Raw genomic sequence first — 23,674 nt, 5'->3', positions numbered from 1 at the left:
GGTCTGAATACTTTCCGAATGCACTGTAGGTAGGATCTACCGAATGTCATTTTTGGTGAGTTTAGACATTTGCAAGCGGATGTGAACCGGAGACATTGTGCAAATGAACAAAGTTTTGAGGCACGCTTGTCTGCTCTGAAGCAGCATGTGTACATGCTGTGTTTGTCTGGAGTTGCTAGGGCAATGGGCCTGCCTGCTCTGCTTGGAGAAGATGGGGGAGGAGCAGACAGGCCGAGAACAGAGAGGAGAAAAAAGGAAATCAAAAGATAGCAGTGGCAGCTGTACAGATAACTCATCCAAAGGGCTTTGACTTTTCAAACACGGCAGAAAGCTTACACAATATGATGCCCCATCACCTTATTAATTCAGTAAATGACTTAGACAAGTAGCAAGTTAGGGGTCATGTTAACGCATCATTCTTCATTTTTCATGCATTTTTCATGCATTTTTCATGCTGCATTTTGTAAACGCAGAACTAAAATGCTTCTTATTGTAATTTCTGCTGGGCATCAGACTAATTTTGTGCTTGAGCGCTATTACTGATGTGTAGCATTTTTCTCCTGTACTTTTCTCGGTGTAGCCAGACTACTTTTCTCTGGTAAAACAAGTAAGCAAAACATTAGGAAATGTTATGTGTTTCTATGATAAACATTAGAAATATAATGGTCATGCATCGTTTTTGCAAAATATTAATTTACTTGTGTGGCTGCCAGCCAATTGGCGTTCCACTTCTGTTCATGAAAATTAAGCTATTTTCTGCCGAATGTGTTGCACTAATGTAAAACTATAGTTGCACGTCCCTGATCACTCTATTTAAGTTTAAAAAAAAAACTTGACTTACAATATAAAAAGCGACCCCTGTCAATACATAGCTGGACTCACCTGCTCCTGTTTTCTCCCGTTGTGCTAGTTACAAACACGTGACTGGCTCAACTGTCCAGGGGAACTACAAAGCTTCATAATGTAAAATAATGTGAAGGGTTAAATGAAGAACGTGCTTTATCTCCTAACACATTGCACAAGTTGACCCCAGGCATGTACTTAAAGTAGCTACAAATATTAAAATGTATAGAAAAAGTTCAAAGAAATAGTATCAACGGTATTGAAAAACCATCCTGTGGCTATTTCCAAATGCCCCGGTATACCGCCCAAGCCTAGCCGCCAGTCCACCCATTATTCCATCATCGACATGAATGGGGACGCCCATTCTATTCTATGGCAACACATGCAGTCAGGAGTGGAGAAAATGTGCGTCCCACAAATGTTGCTATTCAAACGGTTATTACGGAGACCGCGGTCATTTCGCTGGCCAATTACCATCATCCAAAACTCCATTGCCACCACAGACCTAGACACGTACAAGCAGACGTGCGTGCCCGCATGAACACACTCGTACGCACAGACACGTATAAAAATGTACAATAATCAAGGTTGCGTAAGCACAATTATATAACATGTTCTGTGCTGTGTAATTATGTTATTGTATAATGCGTGCGTTTTTCTGTGTTGTGTACATGTGTAGTGTGTGTGCTCTGCGTCATGATCTCTACCCTCTCCCCCCCCCCCCTCCGTCAGCTCTGGGAGTAGGGATTGTGACGTCTCGGTCTCAGAGCTGCCCAGAGGCCCAGGTCGTGTGTAAATAAGCGATCTATATTTAACACATGGCTCACAGGTTCACCAGGCCTGCAGTACAGCTGTGAATAGACTACACGTGACGCCACAGACAGGCGCTCTGGATGGAAACACACACACAGTCCAACACTCTCGCTCTCACGGTCTTGTGAGCACAGACCCAAAACACACTTACATCCATCGTCCACCTGAACACACTCTCTTCCTCTCTCCCTCACAGACACAGCTTGGGCTCTCCTTTTAATGTGTCTATGGATGTTTCTGCTTGTCGAACCCCGTGCACATGCTCCTGAAAAACACTTGGGAAGAGTATATTCGGACAACTAAAATAAACCAGGCTGATGCACACCAATATGCTCATGCTCACCGCTGGAAAAACATTATAGAAATATTATGTTAAAACCAACCCCAGATTCTCCCGATATCTCCCATATCAGGAGGCAAACATTCAGAATATCCAAATGCGTTTCAGATCCTGATAGCAATAACGCAGCTAACTGTAAAGACAACACCAATGAAGCTCACATTGCAGGGACCAACAGCAACACTAATCAGACCCGGGATAAAGACAATCTCACTCCCGTCTCTCACTGAAAACTGGAAGAATAATGGAGAGACCTCTGTCTTCAACAGACAAGTAGCATATTGTAACATGTGAGAATACTTTTCCAGTATTACTGATCTATTGATTGACAGTACATGTGGCCTCTTAGTTTTTTTAGCATTAGGGGACAAACTGAAGTTTATTTAGCCAGTGTGGCTACTGGCTATCTAGCTACTGTACAACCTAGGGTGGTCTATTAGTCAACCCTACTGTACCCATAACTCCCTCATCATACCAGCAATGTTCCACAGTTATTATGAGATCAGTTCTGTGGGTTTCTGCTAAATGCCACACGCACCCTTGTGACTCTCTACAGAATGCCATGTCGGGTTCTTACCCAGTCAAGACAAAACCACACACACACGAAACACACACACACACAGGACACAGACTCAACGGGGCACTAACCACCCCACCGGTGTATGGAAAATGACCTTTAAAAACCTTCTCATCTCAGGAAAACTTTTTTATCTCCAGGGGGGTCTTGCCTGTGTGTAAACACAAACCAGCCCGGGAAGCACTTCAAAGCCTATGATAGGCCTGTGCCTTTAAAATACTTTTATAGAGGAAATTAAAGGTGATCTCGCAAATGTTCCCTGGGGACTCCACTTCTGTGTGTGCCCCCATTGCACTCACTGGTTCTTTTAAAGGCATTTTTATTGTCATTCATCAGCCATGGAAAGTGACCTATAAAATGACTAGGGTTCAAAGCCTAAAGGATGCAGCCAATATGGAAGCACCTGTATGGCCAAAAGCGAGGCTGTATGATGAATCTTTAGCAGGGAGTCTGGTAGGTAGTTAACTATAAAGTCTATAGCCCTCCTATAGTAACCAGGCCTGGGCAAGACCGGAGGCAAAGTGACAGTTTACTGCAGTCTTACTCACTGCAACTCACATGGCCCTCCACCATGGTCCCGGAGAGAGAGAGGGAGAGAGACAGAGAGAGAGAACGAGTGATAGAGGGGCAGAGCAGGAAAAACGTGATGTTATGTATGCCTAACTCTCGGATATACAGTTGAAGTCGGATGTTTACATACACTTAGGTTGGAGTCATCAAAACTCTGTTTTTCAACCACTCCACAAATTTCTTGTTAACAAACTATAGTTTTGGCAAGTCGGTTAGGATATCTACTTTGTGCATGACACAAGTAATTTTTCCAAAAATTGTTTACAGACAGATTATTTAACTTATAATTCACTTTATCACAATTCCAGTGGGTCAGAAGTTCACATACACTAAGTTGATTGTGCCTTTAAACAGCTTGGAAAATTCCAGAAAATGATGTCATGGCCTTAGAAGCTTCTGATAGGCTAATTGACATCATTTGAGTCAATTGGAGGTGTACCTATGGATGTATTTCAAGGCCTACCTTCAAACTCAGTGCCTTGCTTGACATCATGGGAAAATCAAAGAAATCAGCCAAGACCTCAGAAAACAATTGTAGACCTCCACAAGTCTGGTTCATCCTTGGGAACAATTTCCAAACGCCTGAAGGTTCCACCTTCATTACATTTACATTTTAGTCATTTAGCAGACGCTCTTATCCAGAGCGACTTACAGTTAGTTCATACATAACTTTTTTTTTTTTTTCATACCCCCCGTGGGAATCGAACCCACAACCCTGGCGTTGCAAACGCCATGCTCTACGAACTGAGATACATCCCCTGCCGGCCATTCCCTCCCCTACTCTAGACGACGCTGGGCCAATTGTGCGCCGCCCCATGGGTCTCCTGGTCGCGGCCGGATACGACAGAGCCTGGATTCGAACCAGGATCTCTAGTGTCACAGCTAGCACTGCGATGCAGTGCCTTAGACCACTGCGCCACTCGGGTTCATCTAGTATCAACACCATGGGACCACGCAGCCGTCATACCACTCAGGAAGTAGACGCGTTCTGTCTCCTAGAGATGAACATACTTTGGTGCAAATCAATCCCAGAACAGCAGCAAAGGACCTTGTGAAGATGCTGGAGGAAACAGGTACAAAAGTATCTATATCCACAGTAGTAATACGAGTCCTATATTGACATAACCTGAAAGGCCGCTCAACAAGGAAGAAGCCACTGCTCCAAAACCGCCATAAAAAAGCCAGACTACGGTTTGCAACTGCACATGGGGACAAAGATCGTACTTTTTGGAGAAATGTGCTCTGGTCTGCTGAAACAAAAATAGAACTGTTTAGCCATAATGACCATCGTTATGTTTGGAGGAAAAGGGGGGGTCTTGCAAGCCGAAGAACACCATCCCAACCGTGAAGCACGGGAGTGGCAGCATCATGCTGTGGGGGTGCTTTGCTGCAGGAGGGACTGGTGCACTTTACTAAATAGATGGCATCATGAGGAAGGAAAATTATGTGGATATATTGAAGCAACATCTCAAGACATCAGTCAGGAAGTTAAAGCTTGGTCGCAAATAGGTCTTCCAAATGGACAACGACCCCAAGCATACTTCCAAAGTTGTGGCAAAATGGCTTAAGGACAACAAAGTCAAGGTATTGGAGTGGCCATCACAAAGCCCTGACCTCAATCCTATAGAAAATGTGTGGGCAGAACTGAAAAAGCGTGTGCCAGCAAGGAGGCCTACAAACCTGACTCAGTTACACCAGCTCTGTCAGGAGGAATGGGCCAAAATCTACCCAACTTATTGTGGGAAGCTTGTGGAAGGCTACCCGAAACGTTTCACGCAAGTTAAACAATTTAAAGGCAATGCTACCAAATACTAATTGAGTATATGTAAACTTCTGACCCACTGGGAATGTGATGAAAGAAATAAAAGCTGAAATAAATCATTCTCTGTACTATTATTCTGACATTTCACATTCTTAAAATAAAGTGGTGATCCTAACTGACCTAAGACAGGGAATCTTTACTAGGATTAAATGTCAGGAATTGTGAAAAACTGAGTTTAAATGTATTTGGCTAAGGTGTATGTAAACTTCCGATTTCAACTGTACCTTTGTGTAGTGCTTCATACTGTAAGCTCATCCAAACGAGTTTGCCATTCATCATGACTTCCCTTTATTGCTGTGCATACATGAGGTAAACAGTATTAACCATGTTATGTATTGGTTTACTTTACCCAGAGGACAAGCTTAGAGGAAAGTTGAAATACAGCAAACACTAAAATCTGCATTAATGAAATAGGGTCCGCTATTCGTTTCAACTGGTGATGGGAGACAAGAAGAAGCGAGCGAGCTTAGAGACTTTTCTTCCCATCATGACGTGGATCAGGGAACAGGTCACATGCTAGTAAACAAAACGTCACCATTTATCAGCTAGACAGTAATGAATAGCTCAGGGGCAGTTAAAGAGAGATGCACTCAGAGCACCCTCTTTTTCATTTGGGGTGGGATGAAGAGTTGAGGAGGGAGGGATGCAATCTTTTGCTTTCATTGCCCTTTGTTGTTGTCATCAGTGTTCAGTCTTTGCTGATGCCATTGGCCCTGGCTGGCAGTGATTGCGCTCATGTCAAACAAATTAAACCTAAATAGAGCACTCTTTACGTAACACACCACATTTTCTCTCATTAGCAAAAGCCCATTCGCCATTTCCCTCTACTCTCTCTGATGTGGAGCCATTACAACCCTGCATTATTACCGGGACATTCATCCATATTAAAGCTGCCTTCATTAGACATATGCATAGAAACACACACATAAATGTACAGTGCGCACAAGGGCAACAGCCCTTCAACTATCCACTGAGCACCCCCCACCACACGCACAAATACTAACTGTCCTAATGAGAGCACACGTTCTTTTTTTTATAAAACATCTGGGACAGAAGGACAAGTCTGCGAGGGGACTGGCTACTGTAATTAAACACAATGGCTCAGTTCTGGAGCGCAGAGCAGAGCTGTGGAGAGCGGAACAATGGTGGGCCTGTGGGATGGAGAGGGCTGACTCAGAGGACAGAGCACACAGAGCCTGCTACTACTGCACAGGGCCACACCAGCTCTACCAAAGCACAGACAATAGAGTACATCTGGGCAGTTCTTTTTATTTATTTAACCTTTATTTAACTAGGCAAGTCAGTTAAGAACAAATTCTTATTTACAATGACGGCCTACACCGGCCAAACCCGGACGACGCTGGGCCAATTGTGCGCCGCCCTATGGGACTCCCAATCAACGGCCAGGTTGTGATACAGCCTGGAATCGAACCAGGGGGTCTGTAGTGACGCCTCAAGCACTGAGATGCAGTGCCTTAAACCGCCGCGCCACTCGGGAGCCCAGGCCTGGTTACTGATAAGGCTAACTAAGCCTCTGTAGGCACCATGAAAGAGAGGGTAACTTAGCTATACTGTATAAGGGTCAGCTAGATCGAGGAACGGCTAGATCCAATTCCAATCATCTCGACCTCCTAACCTCTATGAGTATGTTTACATATTAAACTGATTATGGCAGTAGGCAGATTCTGCAATAGTCATATAATCACCTTACTCTGCTTATCTTAAATCGGCGAACGGTCAAAATCGAAGTAAGAATACGCCGATTAAAACACCTGGTTTTCTGAGCAATCTTTCAAATTATTAGGACATGTAAACACCTTAATCAGCGTCCAGCGGTGTATTTGATCTGAGCATGTGCTAGCACCAGCCCAGCGAGCCTCCCTGTTTAGCGCGGATGAAGTGTGTTTGGAACAACTGAATGAATGCGTCTTATAAGTCGCTTTCACATACCAACTTTATATGTCTGAACTCAGAATCAAATATGCTTCACAAAAATAACACGGTCGCTGTGGTAGAACGTTTATTTTGATTGCCGATTTTCTGCATTTATCAGAGTGCCATCCGGTAGCTTGACTTCAGAGGTGTCCATGTCAACAGGATTATTAGGGACATTGGAAAGCATGTAAACGTTTTAAATCGAACTATGATATTAATCTGATTATCCACAATAATCACATTATTGTGCGCATGTAACCATACTCTATGACTAGTATGACCATGATACAACAACTCCTTGATTTCTCAGAATTCCCTTTGATGTTCACATTCCCAGACAAACAATCAAAAACAAGTGTGTTTTGTTTGTCGGCAGCCAAAACATGTTAAATGGGTTAATTTAATGTGCTTACACAGCAGCAGCACTCAAAGCACCAGTGATTTCATTAGCTTGAGTGTTAAGAGTCATAATGTTGCTCTTCAGATTCACTTTGCATATCTGATGAGTCACAAGTGCACTTCAACCGTTGTGCTCACATTAGACATCTCTTCAGTACTCAGTTAAACTGAAGATTAGACCGAACAGCAGGACAAAGGGATGATTCAAAGAAGAGGCAAATCTAATAAACACAAAAAGGTAGGCTATATCAAAGGTTCTGATAACAAACAGAAACTAGCCTGATTACCAGTCAGTTTCACTCCTCTGTCATTGGCTAGAGCAGAAACAGAGTGGCACCCAGACTATATAAAGACAACCATACAGACAACACCACTGGCCATCTTGTAATAAAGCTAGGTATGAGTGGCTCAAACCAGGCCTTGTTCTTTGGCCGGTTCCTGGTCTGTGTAAGGCTCAGGTCTGGGTTTTAGGCCAGGGAGATGTGATTACCCTCATCCCCATGGGTGACTGGGCCCAGCTGTGAAGCATATTAATGAGATTTCAGCGTAATTAGGGGGAATGGTAACTACATTAACCAACGGGCTGTCGAGGCTAGCAGTCGTCTGGCAGGGTGAGGGGGCATTCGCGGGGTCTTCCAGTGTCCTGTCCTTTACGACCAGTCACAGGATTCTGTGTTTCCACTGTCTTTTCTATTAGATTAGACCCCAGACACGCACAGAGCAGACGGTCATAACTAAGAGCCTCTCTGTTTGGTCTCCAGACACTATTCTAGTCCATGCCACAGGCTGGTAGACACAGACAGACATATTAGGGACTCTTTGATGTCAGACCAAAATAATGAACTGAGAACATGATTGAGAACGGATGGAAAGTGTCTCGTCTATAGCAAAGGGGTATATAGTTCTAGTCAAAAGTATCATAGTTCTCAAGAGACCAGACAGGCTTCACATTTAGAGACCTTTGAAATGTGGGTAAGCAGGGAAGACACACACACTGGAGGTTGCTTTGTCAGCGTTCTACTAACTGCTGGGGAAAATGGGGCCATTTCCTACCTCGGAGGGAAATCCTGCCATTCAACAGCACAACTTCAAGCCAGCTCCTGAAGAACTAATAGATCAATATCATCTCACGTCCACCACAGTTGAGAAACCCTTTAGCTGTAATAACAGCTTTTGTATTGTTATAGAACCACATTTGGATCCGATTCTGAACACATAAACGAAACAGTCTACTACTATCCATTGACCCAGATTAGAAGAGTTCAACAGATGTCTTCGATGTTGCAATAGCTTTGGGTTTAGCACATCTGAATAACACTTTAGCTGTAAGAACAGCTTTTGAGTTGTTATAGAACCCCTTTCAGAGCTGAATACATACATTTAGCTAACAGTCTTCTACAGTTCATTGACCCAGATTAAAAGATATCAACAGATAGCCAGGCCTACTACTCAGTGTGGGAAAACAACTTTCTCTGGCAGAACAACTTATGTAGTTACTCAATCCAACAGCTGTCTAAAGCTGCTGATTGACGCCGGGGTCATGTGTGCTGGCACCTGCCTGGGGTGACTCAAGACATTTGGCATGTGATGATGGTGGTGGGGGACAACATGGCTGAGAGATGGGGCAAAGGGCAGCTGTACCAGGGGATGCCAGGGCATGGAGGTGGAGACTTTTGCCCTTCACACATGTTGTCCAGTGTTGGTGCAACTTAGGCTCAGTCAGAAACATGGGAAGGCTGGTAAAAGAGCTGTGTGTGTGTCTATGTACGTGTTGGATACTTCCATAATAGTAGGAAAAACCTGTGCGAAAAATTCTCTGTGCTAAACAGTGCGGTCATCTCTCAGATTCTGCTATGCTACATTATATAGAATGGCAGTGCTTACCCTCAGTGTTTCGCAACACTCTTCTCATTAGTCATTCCCTATGAGTCTCTATAAGAGCCATTAAACATGCACTCCGCAGTGACAGGCTGCATCCCAAATGGCACCCTATTCCCTATATAGTGCACTACTTTTGATCAGAGCCATATGGGCCCTGGTCAAACGTAGTGCACTACAAAGGAATAGGGTGTCATTTGGGACGCAATCACAGCATCAAACCCTATAGCCGAGTTGACCCACATACAGCCTACTGCAAAGAGAGAAGAGACATGATGATCTGAGCTGGAAGACAGCTTAAGGACTGGGGAACTGTGACATGAAAGGCAAACATTTCAAAAGGTTCTGAATAAATCCATGAATGCCGGCTTGTTTGTTCTAGAAGGACTGTGTGTGTGTGTGTGTGTGTGTGTGTGTGGTGTGTTAGTACTACTACAGCCTCTCTTTTGGCAAATCCCTGCCCTGTACCGCCTCACACCTTGTGACACACTTCTGCTGTGGACAGCCTAGCCCTAGCCAGTGTCATGTGACAGTAATCCTACACCAACGATCAACATGCGCAACTGTGAATTAGGCTGATGTTTTATCCAACCAGCTTTTAAATGAGAACTGTGTCAAGTGTGAAAGTGCTGCATCAAACATTGAGATGATCCCTCTTTTTAAAGGATGTGTTAACTGGGTGAATTATGTAAGAGAGTGTGTGTGTGTGTGTATCACGCTCTCTCTCCCTCTGATGTGCAGCTGTAGACACAAGGCCTATGCCAGCAGACATGGGGCATGATGGAGCATCGCATGGCAGTGCTGTCAAGGTCTTCAGTGTGTGGCTGGACTGCCTCTGTATTTTTCAGTCTGTACTATAGTCCGTACTATACAGTACACTAGAAAACAGAAAAACAGGTGCCCACTCCAAAGTTCTCACTCTTCTAAAGTAAACAACAGGTTATTGAATCATCTTAAAGATCACCCATCAACAATGATTAGGACAGCACTCGCCCCAATAGTCGTTTTTCAAAGACAGCCTATAGATACAAATCTCTATGGATTTACTATGCCACGAAAGGCACATTGGAACACCAACACCCTTTAATTTGTATATTAACTAGGGCTAATACACTACATTGGCCCAACACCACACACAGTGACAGGGTGCTCATGTCTGAGGCTGACAGAGATTCAAACATACCCATGTGTTTGCGCTCTCCACTTGATCTTAACAGAGAGGTTATCTGCTCACTGATAGGGCCTAATCCATCGTGTTCTAAAGCGCATATTCAACACTAGAGGAAGTGGACCATAAATATATGCGGAAGGGCTATTTGCATTAGAGTGTTGAAGTGGACTTGGAGAGGTAGGGGAGGGTTATGAGGGGATCGGCAAACAAGGGATCGAGAGAAAACAGAGAGAGCGAGTCAGGGGTGAAGGAGTGGGTTGCTGAAATCAGGATTTGCCATGTTAAACTAAAACTCCCCGGCTCTCTCTCGCTCAATCTCTTTATTTCGCTCCCTCTGTGTGGAAGACAATAGTCAAATCACAGGGGACAGGATTACTACCATTTGATCTCCGCAACTGCTACGGTTAATTAACTTAATAATAATTGATTGGATATATCTAGCGCTTTTCTACCAACTGAGGTACTCAAAGCGCTTTACACAGTAAGGGGAAACTCAACTCCTCCACCACCAATGTGCGGCAACGATGTGCGGCGACCATTTTTGTGCCAGAACGCTCACCACACATCAGCTATCAGGTGGAGAGGTGAGGAGTGATATATGCCAATTAGGAATAAAGTCCTCTGGGAAACAGCTGACATATTTAGCATAGTCAGACAGCCTATGCTAATGCTATGTCCCAACCATCCGACCCCGCACCAGTCGTTAGCCATGCACACACAAACAAGACTATCAATGGCTGATCCATGTTCTACTATTTCTATGCTATGTGAGAATTGGATGTTATCAGTAAAGAAGGCTTTGCTCTTTTTACAAACACTGTACATTACCACACAGAACACCAAAGATGGACAGCACAGAACTAGCAACAGAGCTTCATTTGTATTTGAACACCAGCCACCTAGCTATCGGCTATGTCATCATGCAGGAACACAGTAGAACAGAGTACCGCTGCCCTCAGATCAGCCTCCTCCTCATTCCCACTAATGACAAACATTTGATTCAGCTGTCTGTCTAGCCGAGTCAGAGGCTCCTTAGCAGCGGATTTGGGGCCGAGCGAGGGGAGGACAGACTCATTTGTCTTTACCACTGGTCGCTAATGTGGAAAAACAGATACAAATGGTCTCCTATTCCCTTAGTCTGACGACTCACACTGGATTCTTCCGCTGCACTGTCGTTCGCTACACTTTATTTTAGTCTGAGGCTGCCATCATTGAAGTCGTTTGTGGTGACGAGAGGCGCGAGGGGTGTTGCACAAAACAAAGTGATTTGGATAGGCTCTAACCAATCAGAGTAGGAAAGCCAATGACACATTTTCAAACCGCCACTTTACCCACGTGTGTTCTGGCTCTGGTCCAACCTATCGGTTTCTGGACCAGCCAGACGGCCCTTAATGTGTTCGCTTTCAGTGAAGGGTCAGGGAGGTACTCAGATCCAGACTAATTTCAGAGAGGAAACTAACGTCCGTGGGTGTGGCGTAGCGTTTGCCCAGAGCAATGAGTCTGTGTAGATTTTACATTTTAGTCATTTAGCAGACGCTCTTATCCAGAGCGACTTACAGTTAGTGAGTGCATACATTTTCATACTGTACTGTAGCCTGGCAACTATTCCCATCTGGGGGATCGCACATGGTTTCCAGAATTGAATGAAGGACTTTAAACTTCCTCTGTCAGTGTTCATTTAGTTTTTCCTAGTGTGTGTGTGTGTGTGTGTGTGTGTCAGTATGCATGGAACAGACAAGCGTCCCCTCTCTCTGCAGACACTCATTTCCTGCATGGATCCCTGACCTTTCCACACACAGCCTGCGGGAAGCCATGTAATCATGGCTGTAACACACACACACACACACACACACACACACACACACACACACACACACACACACAAACTGCTAGATATCCTCTGACATGGCTGACCACCAGCAAGTCCACTGGTACTAGTCAGTGCTATTAAACTATGATATACCCCTGATACTCTCTCCCCCTGGTAGCCTCATGTGGAGGCAATTTGTATGTGTGTTTGGGTGTGTGCATATGTACAGTACCAGTCAAAAGTTTGGACACACCTACTCATTCAAGGGTTTTTCTTTATTTTTACTATTTTCTACATTGTAGAATAATTAAAGAACTTTCAAAGTTCTTGAAATGTTCCGTATTGACTGACCTTCATGTCTTAAAGTAATGATGGACTGTCGTTTCTCTTTGCTTATTTGAGCTGTTCTTGCCATAATATGGACTTGTTCTTTTACCAAATAGGGCTATATTCTGTATATCCCCCCTACCTTGTGTCACGCCCTGGCTCTGGGGACTCTTAAATGTTGAGCCAGGGTGTGGATTTTTCTATGTTTAGTTTTTCTATGTTTTCGTTCTAGATCGTTTAGATCTATGTTGGCCAGGGTGGTTCCCAATCAGAGGCAGCTGTAGCTCGTTGTCTCTGATTGGGGTCCATACTTAGGCAGCCTGTTTTCACTAGTCATTGTGGGATCTTGTTCCGTAAGGTTTGTTTTGGTGTTGTAACCTCAGGACTTCACGTATCGTTTGTTGTTTTTGTTCGTGTTGTGTACTTAAATAAAAGTATGTACGCTTACCACGCTGCGCCTTGGTCCGTGTATTCAGTCGACGAACGTGACACCTTGTCACAACACAACTGATTGGCTCAAACGCATTAAGAAGGATAGATATTCCACAAATTAACTTTTAAGAAGGCACACCTGTTAATTGAAATGCATTCCAGGTGACTACCTCATCAAGCTGGTTGAGAGAATGCCAAGAGCGTGCAAAGCTGTCATCAAGGCAAAGGGTGGCTATTTGAAGAATCTCAAATATATATATATATATATATATATTGATTTGTTTAACACTTTTTTGGTTACAACATGATTCCATATGTTATTTCATAGTTTTGATGCCTTCACTATTATTCTACAATGTAAAAAATAGTAAAAAACAAAACAAAAAAACATTGAATGAGTAGGTGTGTCCAAACTTTTGACTGGTACTGTATATGTCTGTGTGGGTGTTCAATGGACTAAGAGTGTGTGAAGAGTGAACTGGGTGGTAACCTGAGGCTGCGGTCGGCCAGGTGAGAGGCGTTAATCCCTCCCCCCCGGGGCCCTGTTAACCTGCTCGCTCGTCTGACCCAAACCTCAACGTTTGACCTCCCGGCCGTGTAGCAGCTACACCTGAGCAACCTGGCCCTTCCCAGTTAACTGTCCATTAAGCTAAGTGGCCCATCCATAATGCAAGCCTCCCCAAAGCATTATTCACAGAGCGGGAGTTTTTCAGAAATAGTGGCACAGGAAGAGGAGAGAATGTGATGCAGGCAGTGTAGTGTAGCATAGACTACGTAGAGACCCTAGTTTCTATGCTAAGCTACAGGATAGGACAGACAACCATTCATACTACATACATCCTGGTGTAATATAATGAGGATATGGGGGGAATGGCGACAATATGAACGTGAGTCTGTTATGAATAAGTAAACGAGAGCCCTGCAGAGAGGGTTGAGAGATGGGAGCTGACAGAATAGGGCGAGAGAGAGGCAGAGGAAGAGAGAAGTTGGCAACAGAGTGATGGAGGAGAGTCAATGGAGAGAGAGAAATAGAGAGGAAAACTGAGAGAAAGAGAGAGATAGAAATAGGACAGAACATTTTAAAAAAGCGAGAGAAGACAAAGTGGTGTAGCGGCAGCAGCGGCTGTGTGCCCTGCCGTCTAGGTGCTGAGAGAGCTAGCGAATGCTAATGCAGCTATTAGGCCTCTGCACAGAAGGCCCTGCTCATGTAGAGGAATCAAGGAGCCTCCACTGAGTTGACAGGCTGCTTCACAATGAGATCAAACTGACTGACTACAGCCAGGCTCAAAGTAGGCCATGTCAGGGGAAGGAGCAGGTTGATCAGGCTTCTGAAGAGAGCTGTGTGTGGCTGTGCCTAGGGGAGTACCAGTAGGCTTTACCAGGGGAGTCCAGACCTTCTTCTCCATCTATCAGACAGTCAGCTGACCAAGATTCCATGCACCTTGTTTTCTCTGTGTTGTATGAAAGGAGAGGTTAGTTATAGCATTCCTCTTGACATGATGAGAGGTCCTCCTAGTGGCCTTCAACACAGATAAGGCCTTGTCACCTACTGTATTTTGTGGCATCTCTTTCTCTCTTTGGGATTTAGGAGAAAGGTGGAGTATGGACCGAACTAGCCTATATATATCCTTACCTCAGTCTACCTCTGCACGTTTTAGCCGTGGATGTAAGGTGAGGTGCGGAGAACAGTTATGGGGGCTTTAGAGCTGGTCCTATCCTAACCTTTCATCTGTGGGCCAGGGAGCTCCTGTCTCCTGCATCCTGCTGCAGACACCTGGTTGGTCACCTTTGCACCGACAACAGCGCAGCAGGACCAGGAAGTTTGTGGGGGCTAATCGCTGCATTACACCCAATCCAACATTCACACAGGGGATTTTACCACAGAGAGAATTTGGGCAACCATGCAGACGGCACGCATAGCAACACACCCTCGGCGACAAGTGACGACTCAATGACTTCACGTGGGCAGCCAGTCAGCGGCTCTCGCTTCACTCTGCACAGCTATTGTATGCCGGTATCATCCTCCAATTTTGGGGCAACATGGACCCGGTTTCCAAATTGTGGAACAGTATCGATGGAAACTGCCCTATTCGGAGGGCTCCATGTGGGAAGGGTAGAATCAACAGAGTTGCTGCTGGGTCATTACGATTGTGTGGGGCTTTGGCTCCATATGTCACAGGAGAGAACGTGAAGAGGGTGGGGGAGGGTGGGAAAGGCTGATGAAGACAAACATTGGCAACAGTGTAATGCCGCTAAATAGGACGGGATATAGGTCATTCTGTACCAGACTCAATTTGCCAACCGGCCTGTTTCACAGCTAACTGATTCCAGGCCAAGTCTCCATCATTCGAAACATAGAGCACACAAATAATGAGTCCTTCTAGCAAAGCCTCAGCTCTCACTCGCTTCCTCCCTCGCTCGCTCGCTCCCTCTGTCTCTCAACCCAGTCTCTGGGTTTTGTTCAAAGAAGAAAAGGGCAAAATACCAGGAGCCAAAAATGACTTTAAACCCTGCGACTGCCCCAGAGGGATGAGGTTTTGAAAATGCCAGCTCCAGCAGCCCCTTTTCTCCAATGAAACCTCGCCGCCCAGGGTGCTGATGGCCCAGACATAGTAATCCATCACCTGTGCAAAGGTTTCACACGTACGGTATGAGGGCCATAGAGAACTGTGTCCGTGTGTCACGTGGAGGCAGCAGGGAGGCAGAGACACAGTACAGAGAACATCTAGTCTACGCGGTGTGGTGGCTCGGTCACCACAGTTTCAATTGGTGTCACCGGCCTTCTCCGTTTAGTCACATCCTCCGGTGGAGAGAAGGTAAGAAGTAGACTTGTGTAGTAAGAGTGTTTCCTTAACTCCTGATATGATCGGTGATATGCTGTCCAGTACAGCACTCTCTCAGTTCTGGTCTTTGATTAAGTGTCCACAAGCATTACTCACTGTGTGAACACGTGTGCATGAGCAGAACAAGCCATATTTGTGGATGGATATACTGTACTGTACTTTCAGTACATTGTGAGACTATCGTTGGACAACACTTCAGTTGTACTGGAACATTGGGAGATGGTGTTGCTAAACAGTGAGGTGTTTGTTTGCCTACAACGGAACAGCATAATAGCTAAATAAAAGTCCAAACAGAATCATTTCAAAATCTTCTGTGAGGTAAACTAATACATAAACGCCAGGTCTCTTTTCTCTGCCCTCCTCCTCTTTAGCCTACGATAAAAAGCTTCCCTCAGGTTACCGAGAAATTCCCCCTGAAATAACAACCCGATTTCCACTTTCTCCCAGATCTGAGACAACAGCCAGTCTCTAGATTATGAAGCTGTGAGCTTTATCCTAGATATTATGCTTCTTCAGGAGATGGGGTATCTCTATACAGCATTACTGCTAACCTACCATGATATCTGCACAACTACTATCATCACTACTAGTGTTGTCACCATACCAACATTTTACTAACGATATGATACTGGTACCAGGTCAAGTATCGCGATACCATGGGGGAAAAAAATCTGAGTGGCCTAGCGTCCAGTTTGCCCCATCTCCCAGACGCTTGTTCCTGTTTTCTAAACTTTATGCGCTACACAAAAAAACCTGTCATTGATATTCACACTTCTACTCAATAAAACACATATATCATTTAACTTCACACTGTATACTAAAATACTGCATAGAATGGCTGATTTGCTCATATTTGCAAAAGCCTAACTGTGATTTGGCTGGAGGAATGGGAGGAAGTTATATACAGTGCATTCGGAAAGTATTCAGACCCATTGACTTTTACCACATTTTGTACGTTACAGCCTTATTCTAAAATGGATGAAATACAAAATGTTCCTCATCAATCTACACACACAAATACCCCATAATGACAAAGCGAAAAAAAAAAAATGAAAATTTGGTGAAATGTATTAAAAATAAAAAACAGAAATACCTTCTTTACATAAGTTTTCAGACCCTTTGCTATGAGACTGGAAATTGAGCTCAGGTGCATCCTGTTTCCATTAGATGTTTCTTCAACTTGCTTGGAGTCCACATGTGGTAAATTCAATTGATTGGACATACTTTGGAAAGGCACACACCTGTCTATATAAGGTCCCACAGTTGACAGTGCATGTCAGCGCAAAAACCAAGCCATGAGGTCAACGGAATTGTCTGTAGAGCGAGACAGGATTGTGTCGAGGCACAGATCTGGGGAAGGGTAGCAAAAAATGTCTGCAGCATTGAAGGTCCCCAAGAACACAGTGGCCTCCATCATTCTTAAATTGAAGAAGTTTGGAATCACCAAGACTCACCAAGCATGGTGGTGGCAGCATCATGCTGTGGGGATGTTTTTCAGCGGCAGCGACTGGGAGACTAGTCAGGATCGAGGGAAAGATGAACGGAGCAAAGTACAGAGTGATCCTTGATGAAAACCTACTCCAGAGCGCTCAGGACCTCAGACTGGGGCGAAGGTTCACCTTCCAACAGGGCAACGATCCTAAGCACACAGCCAAGACAACGCAGGAGTGGCTTCGGGACAAGTCTCTGAATGTCATTCAGTGGCCCAGCCAGAGGCCAGACTTGAACCCGATCGAACATCTCTGGAGAGACCTGAAAATAGATGTGCAGTGACGCCCCCCATCCAACCTGACAGAGCTTGAGAGGATCTGCAGAGAAGAATGGGAGAAACTGCCCAAATACAGATGTGCCAAGCTTATAGCGTCATACCGAAGAAGACTTGAGGCTGTAATCGCTGCCAAAGGTGCATCAACAAAGTACTGAGTAAAGGGTCTGAATACTTTTGTAAATGTGATATTAGTTTTTTGTTCTTAATAAATTTGCAAAGAAATCTAAAAACCAGTTTTTGCTTTGTCATTATGGGGTATTGTATGTAGATTGATGAGGGAAAAAACTATTTAATCCATTTTAGAATAAGGCTGTAATGTAACAAAATGAGGAAAACGTCAAGGGGTCTGAATACTTTCCGAATGCACTGTACATGCATAATGATCTGTATGTCATTGTGGCAGTAAGGGGAAAACACTGCATGAAACCTTCTTTACTCTTCAGTAAACAGACCCACACACTCTCCCTCCCTCCTTCCCTCACACTCTCATAAAACACACACACCACTCTCCCACAAGCACATACCCACACTACTCCCAACTTTTAAAATATTAGGCACCAAACAGAATTTAAGTAGCACCAGAAAGACAAATGTTTTATACAGTTTAGGATTGCATTAGGCCTATATGAATCCTACCTTTGAAACACATCTCATGAGTAGCGAAGCAGACCCTTTTCATTTTTTCCTGTGCCAATCAAATTCGCCTAGACCTACAGTCGTGGTCAAAAGTTTTGAGAATGACACAAATACTAATTTTCACAAAGTCTGCTGCCTCAGTTTTGATGATGGCAATTTGCATATACTCCAGAATGTCATGAAGAGTGATTAGATGAATTGCAATGAATTGCAAAGTCCCTCTTTGCCATGAAATTGAACTTCATACCCAAAAAACATTTCCACTGCATTTCAGTCCTGCCACAAAAGGACCAGCTGCCATCATGTCAGTGATTCTCTCGTTAACACAGGTGAGAGTGTTGACGAGGACAAGGCTGGAGATCACGCTGTCATGCTGATTGAGATAGAATAACAGACTGGAAGCTTTAAAAGGAGGGTGGTGCTTGAAATCATTGTTCTTCCTCTGTTAACCATGGTTACCTGCAAGGAAACACGTGCCGTCATCATTGCTTTGCACAAAAAGGTCTTCACAGGCAAGGATATTGCTGCTACTAAGATTGCACCTAAATCAACCATTTATCGGATCATCAAGAACTTCAAGGAGAGATGTTCAATTGTTGTGAAGAAGGCATCAGGGCGCCCAAAAAAGTCCAGCAAGCGGCAGGACTGTCTCCTAAAGTTGATTCAGCTGCGGGATCGGGGCACCACCAGTGCAGAGCTTGCTCAGGAATGGCAACAGGCAGGTGTGAGTGCATCTGCACGCACAGTGAGGCGAAGACCTTTGGAGGATGGGCTGGTGTCAAGAAGGGCAGCAAAGAAGCCACTTCTCTCCAGGAAAAACATCAGGGACAGACTGATATTCTGCAAAAGGTACAGGGATTGGACTGCTCAGGACTGGGGTAAAGTCATTTTCTCTGATGAATCCCCTTTCCGATTGTTTGGGGCATCCGGAAAACACCTTGTCCGGAGAAGACAAGGTGAGCTCTAACATAAGTCCTGTGTCATGCCAACAGTAAAGCATCCTGAGACCATTAATGTGTGGGGTTGCTTCTCAGCCAAGGGTGTGGGCTCACTCACAATTTTGCCTAAGAACACAGCCATGAATAAAGAATGGTACCTACACATCCTCCGAGAGCAACTTCTCCCAACCATCCAAGAACAGTTTGGTGACGACCAATGCCTTTTCCAGCATGATGGAGCACCTTGCCATAAGGCAAAAGTGATAACTAAGTGGCTCGGGGAACAAAACATCGACATTTTGGGTCCATGGCCAGGAAACTCCCCAGACCTTAATCCCATTGAGAACTTGTGGTCGATCCTCTAGAGGCGGGTGGACAAACAAAAACCCACAAATTCTGGCAAACTCCAAGCATAGATTATGCAAGAATGGGCTGCCATCAGTCAGGATGTGGCCCAGAAGTTAATTGACAGCATGCCAGGGCGGATTGCAGAGGTCTTGAAAAAGAAGGGTCAACACTGCAAATATTGACTCTTTGCATAAACTTAAATGTAATTGTCAATAATAGCCTTTGACACTTATGGAATGCTTATAATTATACTTCAGTATACCATAGTAACATTGACAAAAATATCTCATAACGCTGAAGCAGCGAACTTTGTGAAGACCAATACTTCTGTCATTCTCAAAACTTTTGACCACGACTGTACTGTCAAGTTAACAGAATTTTAGCTACAGTTGAAGTCGGAAGTTTACACACTCCACAAATGTCTTGTTAACAAACTATAGTTTTGGCAAGTCGGTTAGGACATCTACTTTGTGCATGACACAAGTAATTTTTCCAACAATTGTTTACAGACAGATTATTTCACTTATAATTCACTGTTTCACAATTCCAGTGGGTCAGAAGCTTACCAGAACTTTTGACTGGTAGTGTATATTTGTAATTATTTTTTATAATTGTTTTAATGCCACCAGTGGTAGTGGTTTCACGGTTAAGCCTTATTGTTAATTCTGTGAATAGCTTATATATTTTAAAGTGGCAGTATCCTTTTTTAATGTCAAACTTAAAAATTAAGGGAGTATATGTGCCCTATCAGAATTTTGAGTTGACTGTGCCTTTAAACAGCTTGGAAAATTCCAGAAAATGATGTCATGGCTTTAGAAGCTTCTGATAGGCTAATTGACATAATTTGAGTCAGTTGGAGGTGTACCTGTGGATGTATTTCAAGGCCTACCTTCAAACTCAGTGCCTCTTTGCTTGACATCATGGGAAAATCAAAATAAATCAGCCAAAACCACATTTAAAAAAATGGTAGACCTCCACAAGTCTGGTTCATCCTTGGGAGCAATTTCCAAACGCCTGAAGGTACCACGTTCATCTGCACAAACAATAGTATGCGAGTATAAACACCATTGGACCACGCAGCCGTCATACCGCTCAGGAAGGAGACGCGTTCTGTCTCCTAGAGATGAATGTACTTTGGTGCGAAAAGTGCAAATCAATCCCAGAACAACAGCAAAGGACCTTGTGAAGATGCTGGAGGAAACAGGTACAAAAGTATCTATATTCACAGTAAAACGAGTCCTATATCGACATAACCTGAAAGGCTGCTCAGCAAGGAAGAAGTCACTGCTCCAAAACCGCCATAAAGAAAGCCAGACTACGGTTTGCAACTGCACATGGGGACAAAGATCGTACTTTTTGGAGAAATCTACTCTGGTCTGATGAAAGAAAAATAGAACTGTTTGGCCATAATGACCATCGTTATGTTTGGAGGAAAAAGGGGGCCCTTGCAAGCCGAAGAACACCATCCCAACCGTGAAGCTCGGGGTGGCAGCATCATGCTGTGGGGGTGCTTTGCTGCAGGGGGACTGGTGCACTTCACAAAATAGATGGCATCATGAGGAAGGAAAATTATGTGGATATATTGAAGCAACATCTCAAGACATCAGTCAGGAAGTTCAAGCTTGGTCGCAAATGGGTCTTCCAAATGGACAATGACCCCAAGCATACTTCCAATGTTGTGGCAAAATGGCTTAAGGACAACAAAGTCAAGGTATTGGAGTGGCCATCACAAAGCCCTGACCTCAATCCTATAGAACATTTGTGGCCAGAACTGAAAAAGCATGTGCGAGCAAGGAGGCCTACAAACCTGACTCAGTTACACCAGCTCTGTCAGGAGGAATGGGCCAAAATTCACCCAACTTATTGTGGGAAGCTTGTGGAAGGCTACCCGAAAACGTTTGACCCAAGTTAAACAATTTAAAGGCAATGCTACCAAATACTAATTGAGTGTATGTAAACTTCTGACCCAATGGGAATGTGATGAAAGAAATAAAAGCTGAAATAAATCACTCTCAACTATTATTCTGACATTTAACATTCTTAAAATAAAGTGGTGATCCTAACTGACCTAAAACAGGGAATTTTTACTAGGATTAAATGTCAGGAATTGTGAAAAACTGAGTTTAACTGTATTTGGCTAAGGTGTATGTAAACTTCCGACTTCAACTGTAGGTAACATGACTGAACATTGTTTGTTATCTAACCAATAAAATGCGACCAGGGTTTGTGAAATTATATAAAAAAGAATAAAAAAAGGTATATCATATTAATGATAATATTAAGGGTCATATTTTTTTAACCGTTTGACCTAGATAGAGACAAGCCGTTTCGTTGCTCAGAGGCTGCATGACAGCGAACTTGCAAAGCCTACTAAGAATGCCCTGTGCTCTTGGTTATACCAGGGATAACATGATACAACGTATCAACTTTTGCTCACTCACATGGCCCCACTTGAGCTGCTCCAATGTATCAAATGTAACAACAAAAGACTCATCAGGGTCTGCACTATATTTTAAAAACTGATGGAGGAATAGATGAGCAGGTAGAGTGGACGGAGAGAAGCAGGCGAGTGAGGGCTGAAGGGGATGGGGCTGGCTGATTACAGCTGCCACACGTGATATGCGCATGAAAGTGAAGTGGACATTATTGGACCGGCGCATACAGGAGACTAGTGGCTGTTGCATATTGTTTTTAACTGAATTTGTTAACAAAACTTACTTTATGAACATTTTATAAACAGGCGCCAGAGGGTTCTTTAGATCGGTAGGGCCGAAAAAATGTGGTAGTATTTTATGAAACAGTACTACAGTATTCTAAAATGTTGGTATCATAAGTCTCATGTTTTGTACTGTGATATTACCGTGGTACCGGTATACTGTGCAACACTAATCCCTACTAATATCATGGGACACTAAGACAGTAGGCCACATTCTCTGATTCGCCTAAGGTGCAACGGTTAGACAAACACAATGTCCAATGGCAGGCACTGATCCTACTTTACACACTAATGCCATTCATAGTAAACAGGATAGGGATAATGATTGTCTGTCTCTCACCTCTCCTCAACCACATGTGTTCTGAGCTGCAGAGCTAGAGGGCATCTCTCATTTACACAATGAGAGCCATATATAATAATCAACACAGAGACGGTGAACAATCCCTCTAAGTCGAGCCTCTCCTTCCTTCGCATGCTGTCATCTCAATCATAACAGGTGGAGGAGGGGAGGTAACTCTTCTCCCTCTCTCCTCAATCTTTTAAAGGTGTTCTTCATACTTTATCTCTGGATGCTGGTTAATGGAGTCTTGTTCCCAGGTGGGCCTTAAAAACCTCAAATGTCAGACACAGTGGGTGCAAAGAGCCAGATAGCCCTAATGAATATCAAATGATACAGCGAGTGAGTATGTCGGTCGCTGGCAAGAGAAAGACTGACTTGATCCAGACATACAGGGTTTCTTTCCAGGCAGGGCTGGACTGAGTGATGCGGGAGGGGATAGGATATAGGGAAGACAATATGGAGGGATTTTAAGATTTTAAGTTACCCCACCAGGAGCAGCTCATCTTCCTCTGACGAGCTACCCAGCCTGGGAACAGGGAACGCTATTAGGTCGTTTCCACACTTGACATTTACAGTGCATTCGGAAAGTATTCAGACCCCTCCCTTTTTCCACATTTTGTTAAGTTACAGGCATATTCTAAAATGGATAATATATATATTTTTTAATCAATCTACACACAATACCCCATAATGAAAAAGCAAAAACTGAATTTTTGAAATTTTAGCACATTTATTAAAAGTAAAAAACAGAAATACCTTATTTACATAAGTATTCAGAACCTTTGCTATGAGCCTCGAAATTGAGTTAGGTGCATCCTGTTTCCATTGATCATCCGTGAGATGTTTCTACAACTTGATTGGAGTCCACCTGTGGTAAATTCAATTGATTGGGCATTTACATTTTTACATTTTAGTCATTTAGCAGACGCTCTTATCCAGAGTGACTTACAGTTAGTGAGTGCATACATTTTCATACTGGCCCCCCATGGAAAACGAACCCACAACCCTGGTGTTGCAAGTGCCATGCTCTACCAACTGAGCTACAGGGGACATATGATTTGGAAGAGCACACACTTGTCTATATAAGGTCCCACAGTTGACAGTGCATGTCAGAGCAAAAACCAAGACATGAGGTCGAAGGAATTGTCCGTAGAACTCCGAGACAGGA

At 43.9% G+C, this 23,674-nt stretch overlaps 1 protein-coding gene, 1 long non-coding RNA gene and 1 other non-coding gene across 6 annotated transcripts in view; 2 read left to right on the top strand and 1 right to left on the bottom strand.

Annotated features, from left to right (window-relative positions):
- The window catches only part of LOC121547235 (retinoic acid receptor alpha), a 120,824-nt gene that overhangs the window by 39,111 nt on the left and 58,039 nt on the right, over nt 1-23,674 (bottom strand). The window lies entirely within an intron of this gene.
- On the top strand, nt 13,308-20,159 carry LOC121547237. Its single transcript, XR_005996504.1, has 3 exons — nt 13,308-13,323; nt 13,381-13,383; nt 20,020-20,159. It is a non-coding gene; the product is annotated as an uncharacterized LOC121547237 (long non-coding RNA).
- LOC121548127 lies at nt 14,371-14,496 on the top strand. Its single transcript, XR_005996616.1, has one exon. It is a non-coding gene; the product is annotated as a U6atac minor spliceosomal RNA (small nuclear RNA).

The sequence above is a fragment of the Coregonus clupeaformis genome, chromosome 31 (genome assembly GCF_020615455.1).
Source record: "Coregonus clupeaformis isolate EN_2021a chromosome 31, ASM2061545v1, whole genome shotgun sequence".
In the NCBI taxonomy this organism is placed as follows: domain Eukaryota; kingdom Metazoa; phylum Chordata; class Actinopteri; order Salmoniformes; family Salmonidae; genus Coregonus; species Coregonus clupeaformis.
This window is presented reverse-complemented; position numbering and strand designations above follow the sequence as displayed.